This window comes from Helianthus annuus, chromosome 14, assembly GCF_002127325.2.
Source record: "Helianthus annuus cultivar XRQ/B chromosome 14, HanXRQr2.0-SUNRISE, whole genome shotgun sequence".
Lineage (NCBI taxonomy): Eukaryota > Viridiplantae > Streptophyta > Magnoliopsida > Asterales > Asteraceae > Helianthus > Helianthus annuus.
The window spans coordinates 6,820,536-6,838,641 of record NC_035446.2 but is presented as its reverse complement, the minus strand read 5'-3'; the positions used below and the strand labels follow the sequence as shown (position 1 = coordinate 6,838,641).

The following is an 18,106-nucleotide window of genomic DNA, read 5'->3' as shown; positions in this document are numbered from 1 at the left end:
GTGTCCAGCGGACACGGGGCCGTGTCCAGCGGACACGGGGCCGTGTCCAGCCCTCTGTTCAGCCTATAAATAGAGGAGCTTGGCTTCATTCTCTCTCCTCCCTTGGCACACCACCTCTCTCACACCTCATCCACCACCCACCACCACCATAACACCATCATCCACCACCATCATCCATTGTCCATCGTAGAGTGTGTGAGTCGTCTCGGGATCCAAGATTGATCGTAAGAGTTCTTGACAATCAAGGCCATGTTTGCCTAAGTCTCTTACATCACTTGGTGAAGACAAGTGTTTAGTATAATACTTTTTATTTTTAATCTTTTGCACTTTTTATTTGGTTTTGTATTAATGACTTTAATAACTAGTTACTTATGTTGAAGGTGATCTTTCCTTATCGTTTGTCCGTGGTGTCTTGGCATTATTTTACTGTCTATATAAAATAAAAGATTTTCACCATTCATATCTCCACGGTCTATATGGAGGTATGTTGGCTACCTGGTCGGGGGTTAAGGGAACGGTTTGGTAAGGGTCTTGCCCTTGTTCAGCGTTTAGAGGTCCTGCTTGGGACCTGGGTCAAATTTAGTAGGATCTCCTTCAATTCCCATAGGTATTGGATGGCGGGGATCCAAACTCTTTGACCCCCTCATAAGTTAACTACTATTAATACTATAACCCGGCTTTTTAGGACTGTATCCCTGCTGACTCAGACTACTTAGCCGAGGGTAACGTCACCGCCAGAAGCGGGGCCTACCACAATTTGCATTAATAACTTAATTCATTATCTTTCAATAATCCGACCCTTTAGGATTGTATCCTTGCTGACTCAAACTACTGGGTTGTGGGTTGAGGGTAACGTCGCCTTCAAAAGAGGAGCCTACTACAATAACTAAGATAATCTCTTAAACAAGTGCGAAAGTGCGAAAATAATCAAAGGTTATACTAACACACGTGTCGGATCCAAGTGATTCATCTTGTCTATCTGTTTTTATTTTGTTTTTTTTTTATTTTCAGCATTTAGTTAGTTTTTATTTTCTTAGTTTAAAACATTTTTCTAACCTTTTTGATTTGATTAGACGTTGAGGATAAACCGGTATTAAAAGCTCTTGTGTCCTTGGACGACCTCGGTATCTTACCAACACTATACTACGTCCACGATGGGTGCACTTGCCCATATGTGTGTTTAGTGTTAGTGAGTATCGTGTTTTATAAATTTAAAACTTGGCTAAAAGTGTAAAAAGGGCTTAAATATACATCAAAAATATATACACACTTCACGCACATCAAGTTTTTAGCGCCGCTGCCGGGGACACAAGGATTTTAAGAAAGCTTAAAATCGACGGCCTAATCAGTTTTTCAAAACCTTTTTAAAACGCGCGCATTTTTCTGCATTTTAGTTTAGTTTTGCATTTACAGTAGCCTGAACACGGGGTCGTGCTCGCTGAACACACCCCCGTGCTGCATATTTTTAGAGTAGATACCCAGATACAGAGTCTGAACACAGGGCCGTGCTCACTGAACACGCCCCCGTGCTCAACGTGACCAGTAACTTTAATTAAAACGCCCAGATACAGTCCCTGAACACGGGGCCGTGTTCACCCAACACGGGGCCGTGTCCAGCTTCTGTTTCCGTCTTATTTTTGTTTTCTGGTCCCGAGACTCAGTTGTGGTCTGTTGAGTGATTCTTATGGATCAATACTCAAGAGGTTACAACTACACCTATGATGAGGATGATTATAGGGGTAATTATTGTACTAGTTGTCGTAACGCACGCTCGGTTCAATATAATAACTCATATCAACCATCCAATTCATACAACCATTATGAGGAGCCCAGGTACGAGCCATCAACTTCATACACATCCTATGAAGACCAAAGGTATGAACCTACTCCCTCATACTCATATTTTGATGAACCAAGGTATGAGCCTTCATACTCATACTTTGAAGATTCAACATATGAGCCACCACCTTCATACTCTTATTATGAGGAACCATGGCGTGAACAACCCACCTCATATGAGTACTATGAAGAACAAAGTTTCGACCCTTATCCATCATATACTTACAATGAAGAACAATGGTGTGAACCATCTACTTCATATGAGTACTATGAGGAGCCAAGGATCGAACAACCGGATTCAAGCTTTGAGGATCCAAATTCTTTCAATCTCACCGAAGTGACCAATAGGATATTAGAACACATTAAAACTATCGAACGTTGCATAAAAGAATCTCGCGCAAGGGAAGAGGAATCCCGCGCAAGAGAAGAACTAAAAAATGATAATAACGTAGAGATAGTTGAAAATGTAAAAATGGAAGAACAAGAAAGTGAAAAACCGACACATGAGTTAAACAACAAAAATGGTGAGTCCGATAACGTTAAAATTCAAGAAGAGTCTAATTTCGAAGAAATTAACCTCTTGTCACCTACTTTCGAAAACCATTGTTTAATAACCCCTCATGCTAAGTTTTTAAAAGAGTTAAACACTAGTGCTAAAATCAAAGACTTGGTAAGTGTTAAGTTAACTAATGATCAAACCTCGCTAATAAAAGAAGATCCTTTTGAAATTAACATTACACCGGTTCCATGTTTCTTTCAAAATTTATTTATTAGTAATATCACCATCGATAAGGATCTTTGCGTTAACATAATGCCTAACTATATTTTTGAAAAGTTAAGTGTTAGTGATTTTACTCCACTTCAAATACCCATTTTTCTATCCAATCGGAAAGTAATAAAATCAATCGGTGTAGTTGAAGATGTTTTGGTTCAAACAAATCAAATGGTAATCCCAACCGACTTCGTCATCTTAGATGATGCCCCCTTAGTCTTGGGAAAACCTTTTGTACAAACTCATAGAGCTTTGAAAAACCGGAAATTCAACAATCTACCTCTTCAATTAGGGGCATTCAAAAGGAGCATAGATCTTGAGCGCTCAATGAAATATCCTTTTGGCAACAATGACCCCCTAATTGAAGATGAAGCTGAACCACCCGATACAACCAACGAAGAGGACCACTTTGTCGAGGAAGAGATAGCCATAGAACAAACTTTTAAGGTTCTTGATCTAGATGAGCCACAAAATAAGGTGTCTTCTAAAGACCCACCCATTGAGCTCAAAGAACTTCCTAAAGGTTTGGAATATGCTTTTCTAGGCAAAGAAGGTAGTTTACCCGTAATTATTTCATCTAAATTAAGTAATTTAGAAAAAGAGAAATTAGTTAACTTACTTAAAAAACACAAAAACGCGATCGCTTGGAAGCTTGTAGATATTAAAGGAATAAGCCCTTCCATGTGCACGCACAAAATTTTTTTATTTTTTTAGATTTTTTTTGATTTTTTTAGGTTTTTTGAGGGTTTAGTTTTTAGCATTTTAGCTTGGGGGGTGGGGGGGGGGTTTAGGTTTTTGGGGGGTGGGGGAGGGGGTTTAGGTTTTGGGGGGGGGTGGTGTTAGGTTTTTTTTAGCATGAGCCCCTCCCTATATATATATATATATATATATATATATATATATATATATATATATATATATATATATATATATATATATATATGGGAAGGTTCATTTGAGAAGAAAAATTAATTGAGAAGAAAAAGAACAAAAGGTAATTTTGTAAAAATTAAATAGTTTTTCACTTATCTCATTTATTATCATTTTTGACTAATTAATTAGTCATAAAGACTATTATCCTCCACATTAACTTTTTTTGCCTACACACATCAAAAAGTTGTCCTACATATTTCGAAATTCATCCTACACGTTGAAATTTATCTTACACAACTCGTAATTTATCCTACACAACTTCTAATTTATCCTACACTTTAAATTATTTTATTTTATTTTTTAAAAAAATATATATATTTTGAAGATAAGTTACAAAAAATTTAATGTATTAGCTATTAAAGAGGAAAACTACAAATTGATGACGTATGTAGATTTACCAATGTACCCTTATAGTAACATTAAATACTTATATTAAATGAAGTAAAATAAAGCATTCTTATTGGTTGAAATTTGTTCTTTTTTCTTCTTACAAAAAATTTCTTCTCATTTGAACTCTCCACTATATATATATATATATATATATATATATATATATATATATATATATATATATATATATATATATATATATATATGTGTGTGTGTGTGTGTGTGTGTGTGTGTGTGTGTATAATTAGCAAACTTTGTGAATCGTGTCCCGTTTTTTATTTTCTTTTTGTTCTTTTGTCCCTTTTGTCTTCTTCGTATTTTTTTCTCTACTTTTATCTCTCAACTTTTAGTATCGACACTTATTACCCCTTAACTTTCTAAATATTTTGTAAGCGAGTTTTACGTGTTTATATTTATGTACGTGTCAGCATTAATTTATGTTGATTTACGTTTCAACGCAAGTTTTTCTCAAAAAAGAGTTGGGTCAAATATAATATGTTATTATGCTAATTATTTTGTATGTTTTGACGTGAATTTTGTTCGGAAACAACCCTGGTTTAATATATTACGTTTTCTTTAAATGATATAAATTCGAGTCACATTTCATTTCAACACTGACGCAACACGTCATAGCATTCTTTAACTTAAAAATACAATATTACATGCTTATTTTTATGCATGTGTCGTATAAATTCAATTTGATTTACATTTAGACGTAAATTTTCATTATAGTTTTTCTCACTGAGCACGGGGCGTGTTCAGTCTTCTGCCTTCTTTGTTTTGCTTGGGAGGATGCTGTCGAGGGGTCGGGCAATCCACTTTTGTCCCTTTTCTTGTATTTATGTTAGATTTTGTTGTCTTTTTGCTTCTTTTGTTAATTTGAGCTCACTTAATCCTGAAAATACAAAAGGAAGACAAAAGCACACTTTTTCCAACATTAGTACTAAAAAAGGGTTAGTTTTATGCCACAATTGATATAATTTATATGTTGCATTTTGCGCGTATCAAATACCCCCACACTTGAATCTTTGCTTGTCCTCAAGCAAAGCTCTTTTATAATGTGGCTTTATTCACTCCCAAATAGAATGGGTAGAAGAGAAGGTTTTTGGGCTTGTCATAGAGTGTCGGGATTTTCCAAGATCGTTTAGGTTTTATTTTTATTTATTTACAATCCTATTCGTCATGATTTATTAAAAACATTTCATAAGATAAATTATTTATTAATGCATAACATACCTTTTTTAAAATTCCATTTATATACAAATTCACGTACCTCACAGGGGAAATCACTCACACTCGGCCGAAGGTGTATTTTTAGTGAATCACTCGAGAGCGGCATGGAACTTATTTCTACCATAAGCTTGCCAAGCAATCAATCCTCCTCCTTTTTAACTTTATACCTTTGTAAATATCAAGAGGACTTTTTGGGTGAATGGTTAGGCTTGGGCTAAAGGTGGGTGGTTGGGTTAGTGGTTAGTTGAAAAGGGCGAAAGGCGTAAAAAGCGTTGGTTTTCGTAAAACATTTTGTTTTTGTGACTTTTTATTTTTAATGAAGTATTTATTCAAACAAGCTTTTGTTTGAGGAGCTTTGTTTGTTTATTTCCAACTTCATCATCATTTTTTTTCAAGAGTCACACGAAAACCAAGCTTTGTTAGCAAAATAAGGGGTAAAAATGAAAAAGGGGTTTTGGTGGGTAAAAGGGTTTTGGGTTAAGAAATGAAAAGGTTTAGGCTCAAAGGGGTTAACTAGGGGAATTTTTGGGTAGGTGAAAAGAAAAATGAAAATAATAGTGTTGAAAGAAAAAGGGTTAGTCCTAATGCCTCTATCATTTACTTAATAGGGTTTAAGTTGGTAAGGACCGGGAATGAATTATCGTGGCAAGTTCTAGAGTCGTAAGAACCAAGCGGCTATTCACACAAGAAACGAAAAATGAGCATTTAGTGTAAAGATGTGTATTTGTATGCTCTATAAAGGCTCAAAACTCACTTTTGTGGGAATGGGTTTTTACGTGATCAAGTATATATAATCAAATTTTAACTAAGCTTGTCATGCCGTTTCACAATTTTCTTATGTTGGTTCTTTTTATCACGACGCTATCGGTTGTAAATTTGTAAAAATATAACCTTGTTAGAATTAAAATTCCCAACTTAAACTTAGACAAGTAAAAAAAATATGAAAATTTTTGAAAAAATTTTAGGGTGATTAGCGGTTCCAATAGAGTTTTATGTAAGGCTTGTTATTAGGACTTGCAAAATTCAAGGTTTTAGCATCCCCCCACACTTAAAGTACACATTGTCCTCAATGTGTCCCAAAAATAAGTTTTTAGGTTGATTGAATGTGTAAAATGGTGTTAAAAGCAAAATTTTATGTTACTGGCAGTCTGGACACGGCCCCGTGGTGACCGGGCATGGCCCCGTGTTCAGGTGCCAGTAACAAAAATTAAAGAAAAGAAATAGAAGCTTGGACACAGGGGCGTGTTCAATGAATACGGCCCATGTCCAGTTACCTGAACTGGGCAATTTTCTGCAGGATGTTCAGCATGGGGCCGTGTTGGCTGGACACGGCCCGTGCTGAGCTTACAGTAATGAAGAAATTGTTGTCGGATGGCTCTGTTTTCGCGCATGGGGCCATGTTTCTCGTTTCCTTGTTATCCTTGACCGTCCCGAGTGTGTTTTATTCCTGCAAATTGAAACTAAAAGATTAAACTAAACTAAGGATAGTTCCGCGGAATGCATCCGTGGTCCTTGGCTAGACCCAAGGCGAGGTTATATGTTTTCCGAGCGGGATGTTTTGCATCCCATGTTGCACCGTCGGAGAGCATCATCCAAACTCGAATCAATAACCTTTATGTAATTGATCGGGTCATCGTCCTCTATTCTCTTCCCAACCCCGAACTTTACTTCATTATCCCCATATTTTAAAGTGAGTGTTCCGTCATTCATGTCCACCACTGCTTGTGCGGTGGCGAGAAATGGTCTCCCTAGTATGAGGGGGACTTCGGTGTCTTCTTCCATATCAAGTATGACAAAGTCGGCCGGGTAGACGAAATTGTCGACCTTGACTAGGAGATTTTCAATGACACCTTGCGGGAATTTGACGGATCGATCAGCAAGTTGTATACTCATTTTTGTAGGACTCGTTTTTCCTAGGCCGAGTCTTTTGAACATTGATGCGGGCATGAGATTGATGCTAGCCCCAAGGTCGGCTAGTGCATTACGAAGTGGGGAGTCCCCGATCGAGCAAGGAATTGTGAAGCTTCCGGGATCAATTTTCTTTTGGGGGAGTTTGTTGAGTACGAGGGTGGAGCATTCTTCGCCTAAGTTAACTAATTGCAATGTTTCAATTTTCCTTTTATGAGTGAGGAAGTCCCTCATGAACTTAGAGTATTTAGGCATTTGGGTTAGGACGTCAATGAAAGGAATGTTGACATGCAATTGTTTTAGTAGACTTTCGAATTTTGCGATTGCTCATTGGTCTTTTGACGGATTAACCTACCGGGGTACGGAACCAGAGGAGCCTTGGTGGGCTCTGATGGTGGAGGAGTAACCTTCTCTTGATGGAGCGGTGATGTGATCTCCTCAGTAGGCGGTGGCCCTTCCGTGGGACCCACGGTATAGTTCCGTAAGGTGATGAGATGAACTTGCGCCTTTGGGTTTGTTTAGGTATTACTTGGTAACGCGCCTTGCGGTCTCTCGGAGAAATTTTGGGCTAGTTTATTTATTTGTTTTTCGATGTTTTGTATACTAGCTTGTTGATTTCTAAAATTTGATTCTAATTGTAGAAACCTATCCGAGTTTTTCTTTTCAGTGTCGGAGAATAGGCGGGATATAGTATCTTCAAGCCTTTCTCGTCCACCTTGTTGTTGAGGGAAATTTTGTGACTCATTTCTTGGTTGTTGAAAGTTTGTTCGTTGATTTTGTTGGTTACTACTATTGCCGGGTTCTCTCCAACCAAGGTTAGGGTAGTTTCGCCATCCTTGGTTGTAGGTGCCCGTTGGTGGACCCGACGGCCTAGGTCTATTATCAATGTAGTTTACCGATTCTGTTTGATCATCTGTTTCTTTCATACAACTCCAATTTTCATGTGGCCCACCACACCCTTCACAAGCCATAACCGAGACTGTTTTTGTCATCTCTAACTTTTTAATTTTAGAAGAAAGGGCCTCGATTTGGGCTTGTAAAGAGGTGCTTTCATCAACCTTATGGGCGCCCGGGGCAATAGATTTATTGCCTCGGGGAGTGTGCCACTGGAAATTGGTTTGAGCAATTTCCTCAATTTGATTATATATTTCATGCGGGCGGCGATTACCTAAAATTCCCCCGGAGCTAGAGTCAAGTGTTTGTCTCGTGTGTGGCAACAACCCATTATAGAAAGTGGATACTTGTTGCCATATCGCAAGACCGTGTTGAGGACACTTTCGCAATAGCTCCTTGAACCTTTCCCAAGTTTCATATAAGGATTCCCCGTCCTCTTGTGAATAGGTATTAATTTCAGACATTAATTTAGCCGTTTTAGTGGGAGGGAAATACTTATATAGAAATTTTTGGGCTAGTTCATCCCAGGTGTTTACCGATCCAGCTGGGAGGGCGTTAAGCCAAGCCTTTGCTCGGTCTTTTAGTGAAAAAGGAAACATTTGGAGGCGGATGGCGTCATTTGATGCTCCATTGATCCGAAAGGTATCACATAGTTCTAAGAAATTAGTAATATGTAGATGGGGATCTTCGTCCGCAAGCCCATGGAAGGTTGCAGAGTTTTGAAGCATCTGTATCAAATGCGGCCGAAGTTCGAAGTTATTGGCTTCAACATTCGGTGCATTGATAGCGGCGCCGAGATTACCTACGGTGGGTGGTAGATAATCCATGAGGGCATGTTGGTCCGCCATTGGAAGTGGGTTCCCCGAAACCTTCTCTTGGTTTTTAGCTTTTAGTCTTTTTCTGAGAAAGCGTTCGGGTTCTTCTAGAGGTTCTTTTATGTCTTTATTAGAACTGGAGCTCATACACTACGTAGAGGTGGCGTCTGGTTCCAAGTCCTGCAACAAAAACAGAAAAGAATGTTGGTCAGAAGGTTCACCACGGCCCCGTGCTCAGTGAACACGGCCCGTGGTCGGAGTTACAGTGATTGTTTTCTGGATCCCTGTTACTGGAGAGTTGGACACGGCCCCGTGTTGCACCGACACGGCCCCGTGGTCAGCCTTCTGTAACTCGGAAAACTAAAAACTGCCAGTAACACTGCTGGGCACGGCCCGTGTCCGACCAGGCACGGCCCGTGCTGAGCTCTGCAGAAGCTGAAAAACTAGAAAAATCCTAAAAAAAAATAAAAAGAAAATAAAAAAAATGATTAGGCCGTTGATTCCTAACTTTCTTAAAATACTTGTGTCCCCGGCAGCGGCGCCAAAAACTTGATGCGTGCTACTGTGTATATGTTTTAGGTATATATTTTAAGCCCTTTTTACACTTTTTAGCCAAGTTTTAAATTTATAAAACACGATATTTACTAACACTACACACACATATGGGCAAGTGCACCCATCGTGGACGTAGTATAGTGTTGGTAAGATACCGAGGTCGTCCAAGGACACAAGAGCTTTTAGTACCGGTTTATCAACGTCTAATCAAATCAAAATGTTAGAAAAGATTTTAAAACTAAGAAAATAAAACTAACTAAATGCTGAAAAATAAAAATAAAAATAAAAACAGATAGACAAGATGAATCACTTGGATCCGACTCGTGTATAGTGTAACCTTTGATTATTTTCGCACTTTTGCACTTGTTTAAGAGATTATCTTAGTTATTGTAGTAGGCCCCTCTTTTGAAGGTGACGTTACCTTCAACCCAGTAGTTTGAGTCAGCAAGGATACAATCCTAAAGGGTCGGATTATTGAAAGATAATTAATTAAGTTATTAATGCAAATTATGGTAGGCCCCTCTTTTGAAGGTGACGTTACCCTCGACTAAGTAGTCTGAGTCAGCAGGGATACAGTCCTAAATAGCCGGGTTATAGTATTAATAGTAGTTTAACTTATGAGGGGGTCAAAGAGTTTGGATCCCCGCCATCTAATACCTTTGGGTATTGAAGGAGATCCTACTAAATTTGACCCAGTTCCCTTGCAGGACCTCTAAACGCTGAACAAGGGCAAGACTATTACCAAACCGTTCCCTTAACCCCCGACCAGGTAGCCAACATACCTCCATATAGACCGTGGAGATATGAATGGTGAAAATCTTTTATTTTATATAGACAGTAAAATAATGTCAAGACATCACGGACAAACGATAAGGAAGAATCACCTTCAACATAAGAAACTAGTTATTAAAGTCATTAATACAAAACCAAATAAAAAGTGCAAAAGATTAAAAATAAAAAGTATTACACTAGACACTTGTCTTCACCAAGTGATGTAAGAGACTTAGGCAAACATTGCCTTTGATTGTCAAGAACTCTTACGATCAATCTTGGATCCCGACACGACTCACACACTCTATGATGGACAATGGATGATGGTGGTGGATGATGGTGTTGTGATGGTGGTGGGTGGTGGGTGAAGTGTGAGAGAGGTGGTGTGCCAAGGGATGAGTTGAAATGGCTCCAAGCACTCCTATTTATAGGCTGAACAGAAGCCTGGGCACGGCCCCGTGCCCACTGGGCACGACCCCGTGTCCGTCTGACACTCTCTCTCTTCATTAATTGTAATTCGCAATTACAATAAATGTGCCTGCAGTACTCTGACCACGGCCCCGTGTCCGCTGGGCACGGCCCCGTGGTGGGCAATAGAAGCTTCTATTAGTTTGTCTTTTCTGCTGCTTCTTGGGCACGGCCCCGTGCTCGCTGAGCACGGGGCGTGTTCAGTCTTCTGCCTTCTTTGTTTTGCTTGGGAGGTTGCTGTCGAGGGGTCGGGCAATCCACTTTTGTCCCTTTTCTTGTATTTATGTTAGATTTTGCTGTCTTTTTGCTTCTTTTGTTAATTTGAGCTCATTTAATCCTGAAAATACAAAAGGAAGACAAAAGCACACTTTTTCCAACATTAGTACTAAAAAAAGGGTTAGTTTTATTCCACAATTGATATAATTTATATGTTGCATTTTGCGCGTATCACATACCACTTGTAAGATAGTTAAATCAAGTACAACTTAATGTCCTTGATTAACCACTTGTAAGTCGAAATATCATTTAACAACCATCATTTACATCTGTGATATTTTTAAGAAAGATGCCGATTCCTGTTCCACGATTACCAACTTGGGAACTCCGGCAAGTCAGGATTTTAAACAAAGAATGCAGGCACCCAAGCCTGGCCAGCCTTGGGTGTGACCTTTTCAATTTCACTCGGGGTTTGAGCATTCCTTTTTGCTTCATAAAATTCTTTTACCCCTTTTACCTTTCCCTCAATCATCTTTCCAAAAATATTTTTCACTTTTCCATTAAAAGCCTTTTCGACATCAAATTCTTTCTTTTCAGGATTCAAAATTTTCACTTTGCCAACTTTTTGTTTAAAATTTTCAGTCCGCATGGTGGAACGTTTGCGTCATCCATTGGCGGAACTGAATTTTCTCCTTTTTGATCAATAGGTGGCTCTTCTGACTTTGACGAGTCAGATTCATCGCCAACACGTGGCTCCTTTGCTTCCGAAGAAACAAATTCATCGCCAGGAAGTGAAAATCTCACTTTCTTTGATTTGTTAATTGGTTGATTAACCACTTTTTCTTTCTTTCCTCTTTCTTCTGTCCTCAGATTTGTATCGGATGAATTCGTTTTACTTGACTGATCATTCTTTGGAGAGCAAAACGATTTATCAGAACTGTTATCTGATTTTCCGGTTGTATCCGAGGACAAAATCTTTTCAAGATACTCCCTCGCTTTGTTTCTTTTCTTTCTCAGTCTGTCTTTCTGCCCTTGTTATAATTTCACTTTTTGTTCTTTGGGCTTTTCTTCAACTTTGACTGTTTTCTTCACCGTTCTCTGAGATTCAGCCCTCGATCTTCCCTTTGATCTCATTGGGTAATCTCTTGCAATATGACCTTTGATTAGACACTCAAAGCATCTTCTTGTCTCAAAACTTTGACTCTGGCAGTTAACAACAATGTGTCCTTGAAAACCACATTTGTAACACACCCTGTTATCGTACCATTCTCCACTATCAATCCAAACATTTAGATCATAACATTGATTTGCCTTGTAGTAATCACGACTTCTCCTATAAGTTTGATTTGACTTTGAGCACTGTGGTCAAACCTGCACCACTTATTACCAACTTTTTGTGAGTTTTGATTTTCAACTTTTTGTGATTTTTTATAATGATTGGATGACTGAACTGTTGAGCTTTTATTGTAATTTTGAAAATTTTTCGAATTTTTAACTTTTTGTTTTTGTTCTACATTCTTCTTAACAGGTTTTTACTTTGAGCATTCACCTATTTCAGTAGAGTATAAAACAGTATCTTTAAATTTTACTTTTAATTCCAAAAATATTTTTCTTTTCTCATTTTTCTCATTTTCATCATCAGTTTTATCATCACAATCTTCAATTATGACTTTGTCATAATTTGTGACATTGTCACTTATTGGAACTTCATTGATCGGTTTTGGACATAATTGTTCAAATATCGCTGATGAGGTCACAAAACCTTTCAATTTCTTTTCTAGCTCATCAATTTTATTTCTAGCAATCTCAACTTCTTTTCTCAAGTTGAGTGATTTTCTCAAGATGAGAATTTATTGCCTTTTCATTTTCAATTTTCTTCTCTTCAAAAACAGATTTTTCATTTTCTAAAATTTTTATTTAATTTTCAAATATGTTTCTTTTTCTTTTAACACTTTATTTTCTAATTTTATCCAACAAACATCTTTATTTTCAATTTTAATCTTTTCAAAATCTTTTTCAATTTTCAATTTTTCATTTTCTAAAAATGTTATCTTATTTTGAAATTCTTTTTCTTTTTCTTTTAAATTTTTTTTTCCAATGTCAAACTCTCCACATCTTTCGAGAGTTTAACGTTGTCTGCTTCAGATTTTTCACATTTTGAGCACACTTGTCCAGAACTTGAAGTCTCATTTTTCTCTGATTCTTCATTCTTTGGAATATCCTCTGTCTTTGTCTTGTATGTGCCTGCACAAAAAATTTTAACAAAATCAAGAGGATTCATATTTTCATCTATATAACAACCCCTCTTAATATCGTATTTCATAATATTTTTTGCATCAAGACACATATTGATTCTTTTTCTCATTTCAAACATCACATCCAAACTTATCTTTTCTAAATTCTTTTCCATTTCATTTATCAATACCTTCTTTTCCTTATCATTTTCATACTTGAATGTTCTCACCTCACTGATAAATTCTTTTAGATACAATTTTGAAAATTTAGAATCCTTTTTCAGTTTAATCAAAAAATCATTCCACTCTACAGGTAACGCGTCTGCAAATTTTGATATTTGTTCATTATTTGATATTCTTATTTTATTTTTTTTGTTTAGATTTCCTTAAATTCATTTCATATAAAAACTTTAAGGACAATTACACCAAAATAGCCGGTAAGCGGGCAACAAGCTGCGCCGCTACCCCTTTTTGAATAGCGAAACCTAACCTAGTAAAAACGAAACCCCGATCTCTAGGAGACGAAATGTTGCTGTGAACAACCCGTTGGACCCGTTCAAGAAATCTGATGGCTTCTGGGGCTAGCGAGCCAAAGGTATCAAAGGCAAAAGGGATAAACGAATGTTGATTATCCTCGCAGGCTTTTGCATGTTTGTCCATTTTCTTCGCTGCCGCCTTTGCAATTGCCTGACCAGGGACAAAACCTGTATCCCGTAAGCCTACAAGGGGGGAAACCGTTTTTCCAACTCTTATTTTATGATTTTTTAAAATGTCAATTAAGCTTTCAAACCGTTTTTCCAAATCATTAACTGTTTCATTTTTCTTACACAAGAAATATTCAAATCTTTTAACCCAACCTTCCTTTTTCACATCATTATAACTACTATCCCAATATCCACAATTCCAATTATTTAATCTTTCAAGATCAACATTTTCCATTTTGTCAAACATTCTAACCACAACTTCTTTGTTAAATGACTTGATTTAAAAATTGTTTTTAGCTCAGAGTCCACAAAATTTCAACTTCTTGTTATTTGCCCCTTGTAAATCACCTCGAATCACCTGCAAACAAACAAACAAACAAACAATCAGTTTAAACAGACTGAATACGTAATAGTGTGTGTTGATGAAATCAATCTAAGACTCGTGTCGAAGATTTGCGGATTCGTTCCGATGTTGTTCGGGTGAAATCACTGAATGAATGGGCTTGATCGGATGTGCCTAGAAATATGGGTTTAGAATGGACTGATGTGATACACTTTTGAGCTTAGAATGATTTGGCCTCCCTTATCACACGCTGATTGAACCTTAACTTGTATTGGGCCTTTTTATTCTAATCACATGGTCCGAGATATTGATTACAACAAATTCACGTGGACTTTATTTCTTAAAATCAGATTGGGCCGCTATAATATGAATTCACGTGATGGTCCTTATAACTTGTATCAAATGAGCCGACAAGATTTAATCAGTTCACATGCAATATCAATATTCAATGAATTTTAAGTGGACCAACATCATTAAAGCTAATCTCAATTCAAATGGCGACAACATCAATTCACGGCACAATTTTCATTGGGTCGACAACTGTTATGTTCACGTGATAGATCTTAAAACTTGTATCAAACAATTAACTGCATGACATTTAATTGGGCCAGAAACTGTTGATTTATTCTTTCAAACGATATGACACACGCGAAATCAACTAACTTTCACACGAAACACTTCACACAAAATTATGTATTCACACGAAATTAGGCAGCTTCAAACGAAATTACCAAACGAAATATAATTCCGTACGAAATTAGCTTAGATTCAAACGAAATTCAAGCCAATTTGGTGCGAAATTAGTAATTTCGCATGAAATCCTCAAGCGAAATCTGATTTCGTGTGAAATCAACAACACTTTCAAACGAAATTAGACGTTTTCAAGCGAAATAAGGTACTTTCAAGCGAAATTATCAAGCGGAATATAAGTTCGTGCGAAATTAGCTTAGTTTCAAACGAAATAGCTCTGATTTCGTACGGAAATAGCTAATTTCGTCCGAAATTAAGCTGATGTCACGCGGTATCGAACACAAAATCTCAGATTTCTCTCAAACGGCTAGGAATTAGGATCTGAAACTTGGTAGGGTTATAGATCAGGTATTTTCGCACAACATATCAAAAAATCGGCTAATTTGGACCGTAAAAACCCGTTCAATTTTGAAAAATTCAGTAAAAAACGTGAAAGAATGAGTAGAAGATGAAGAAATGATGCAATTCGGATCTGAAATCGATGAAATCCTGTACGAATCTATGTGTTTGATCAGTGCAATCGAGCTCCTGCTCTGATACCACTTGTAGGATCGTTTTCACGACCAAACGAGTCGTTCAGAAGAGTTCTCGGATCAAATCAGAGGCGGAATTCAAAGATTTGATCTTTGTTCAGCTTGTTATACACTTTAACAGTCTGTTGTATTGATTATACGACGTTACAATGGCTGGAGACAATTTGGCAGCACCTCGGCTCCAAAATCACAAGGTTACAAATGAAATCTCAAGTCACCTATTTATAGGCATGGTAATTCCGCATGAAACTGTAATTCCGCACGAAACTGTAATTCCGCACGAAATGGCTATTTCGTGTGAAATGACTTTTTCAGCCTATTTCCCGGTTTCCTCGTACTCCGTGACCTAGATCTATCATTTCTATTACAAGACTTGATACAAGACAAAGTTAATAGACATATGCACTAACAACCACCACCACAACCACAGCCGTCAATCACCACAACCACCACCACAGCCACCACCACACCCGTCATTCCCCACCACCGTCAATCCCCTATCGCTGTCAATCCCCAACGCCACCAATCCCCCACCACCGTCAATCCCCCACCACCGTCAAACCCAACACTACCATCAAACCCAACACCACCGTCAAACCCAACACCATCGTCAAACCCAACACCACCGTCAAACCCAACACCACCGGCCAAAATTTAAAAAAAAACCAAAATAAACAAAGGAAAGAGGAAATAATACACTAACCTTTTATGAAAATATGAACCGTATAGGTTGATACGTTCTAAGCCGAGCTATACGAGAGAGACAGTCTGTGTTTCTTGGTGTTTTAGTGTGTGGGGTTAAAAAGTTTTAGATCTATTCTCTATTTGGTCAAACCTGAAAAGTAGTTTTTGAATTAATGAGGGGCGTATAGGACAATAAGGGGCGGGTAGATTTTTTTCTTTTTAAGTCTCTGGAACTAAGCATAAGAAAATTAATAATCGGGATGATTAATGGGTGAGACACTTGTCCCAGTGGAAGGGACGGGTGCATTTAAGGGACAGGTCACGAGTTCGATCCGAGTGTAGAGGCGGGTTTTTTTAATTTTTTTGGGGTTTTTTCTTTTTTAATCTTAATATAATCAAAAAATTTATTAAATTAATTATAACAGAAAATTTATTAAATTAATTATAACAGAAAATTTATTAAATTAATTATAACAGAAAATTTATTAAATTGATTATAACAGAAAATTTATTAAATTGATTATAACAGAAAGTTTATTAAATTAATTATAACAGAAAATTTATTAAATTAATTATAACAGAAAATTTATTAAATTAATTAAAACCGAAAAATTTATTAAATTAATTACAACAATAATAACAATAAATAATAATGATAATAACAATAATAATAATAATAATAAATAATAATAATAAATAATAATAATAAATAATAACAAGAATAATAATAAAAATAATAATAACAACAATAAATAATAACAATAACAATAATAATAAATAATAATAATAACAATAATAAATAATAATAATAATAATAATAATAATAATAAATAATAATAATAATAATAATAATAATAATAAATAATTTTTGGGCAGGCTTATTGGTCAATGAGACACTCATAAGGTGTCAACCAGGGGAGGCTTATTGGTTAATGAGCACCTTATAGGAGTTGTATATGGGTCTCATTGCCCTATACGACTCATATGAAATTAATTTTTTAACAATTTTATGTGATAATTAAGGGTTTTTATGTTATAAAACACCCTAATTAATATATTTTTTTAAATTGTTGCATACATTATATTTCACGGATGTTACACTTTTGACATGTTAACAAATTCTTTTTTCGTGAAGTTCTATTACTATCTACTAACGCCCTACCCTGTGTAATATGATACATGTACATTGTCACCCATTCCATAGCTTCTATACGTCAGTGAGGTATTTCAAAGTCCATTTCGTACCGACATCGGACAATCATCCCGTTAACTTAGCAATAATAATAATAATAATAATAATAATAATAATAATAATAATAATAATATGCACATTTAAAAAAAATGATGTTATATCTAGTCCCGGCAAACGGGTCGGGTCGGGCCGGGGGTCGGGTAGGGTCTTTGACCCATGACGATATTTTATGAAATGAATTTTATGTATTATAAAATGTCAAATTTTTTATTTATCAATTATTATTATGTCTTTAATTATTTTTCACTTGTCATTTATTAACCATAACGCAATAAATACACGAAACATCGTTTTATATTAATACACAAAACATGTCATTTTAATACAAAGTGTAACGACTAAACCCTAAACCCTAAATCGCTAACTGTTACATATTCTTAAATTCTTGCAAACTGTATCGGTTATTCAGATCTCTATTCGGTCACCATATTGTTGCTATCAAGTTTAAGGACGCGTTCCATGGTAAACGTGCTTTCCGCTTCCCCATTACCACATGAAGAACCTCCGACCTGATCTGGCGCTCCCTCGTTGCAGAAGAATTCTCAGTAACCGGTTCCACAGCATGAAGAACCAATCCATACAGAAGGAGTTCTCCCTCGAGGTTGCTGACGCAGAAGCATTGTAGTTGGTGGAGGTTCCAGGACATTCCCGTTAACCCTCATAGTCACCGGTAAATATCTACTTCCACCATCACAGATTGTGAGTACAGAAGCATTGCCGTTGGTGGACGTTCCAGTGTATGAATCTGGAATACGAACACAGTTAAGCATTTGAATCTGAAATACGAACGCAGTGTACTTCTCCATAAGGAT

General features: G+C 36.7%; 1 non-coding gene across 1 annotated transcript; it reads left to right on the top strand.

The window, feature by feature from the left end:
• Nucleotides 1–8,332: 8,332 nt before the first annotated feature.
• On the top strand, nucleotides 8,333–8,439 carry LOC118487035. The gene has a single exon (XR_004880202.1). It is a non-coding gene; the product is annotated as a small nucleolar RNA R71 (small nucleolar RNA).
• The last annotated feature ends 9,667 nt before the right edge of the window (nucleotides 8,440–18,106 follow it).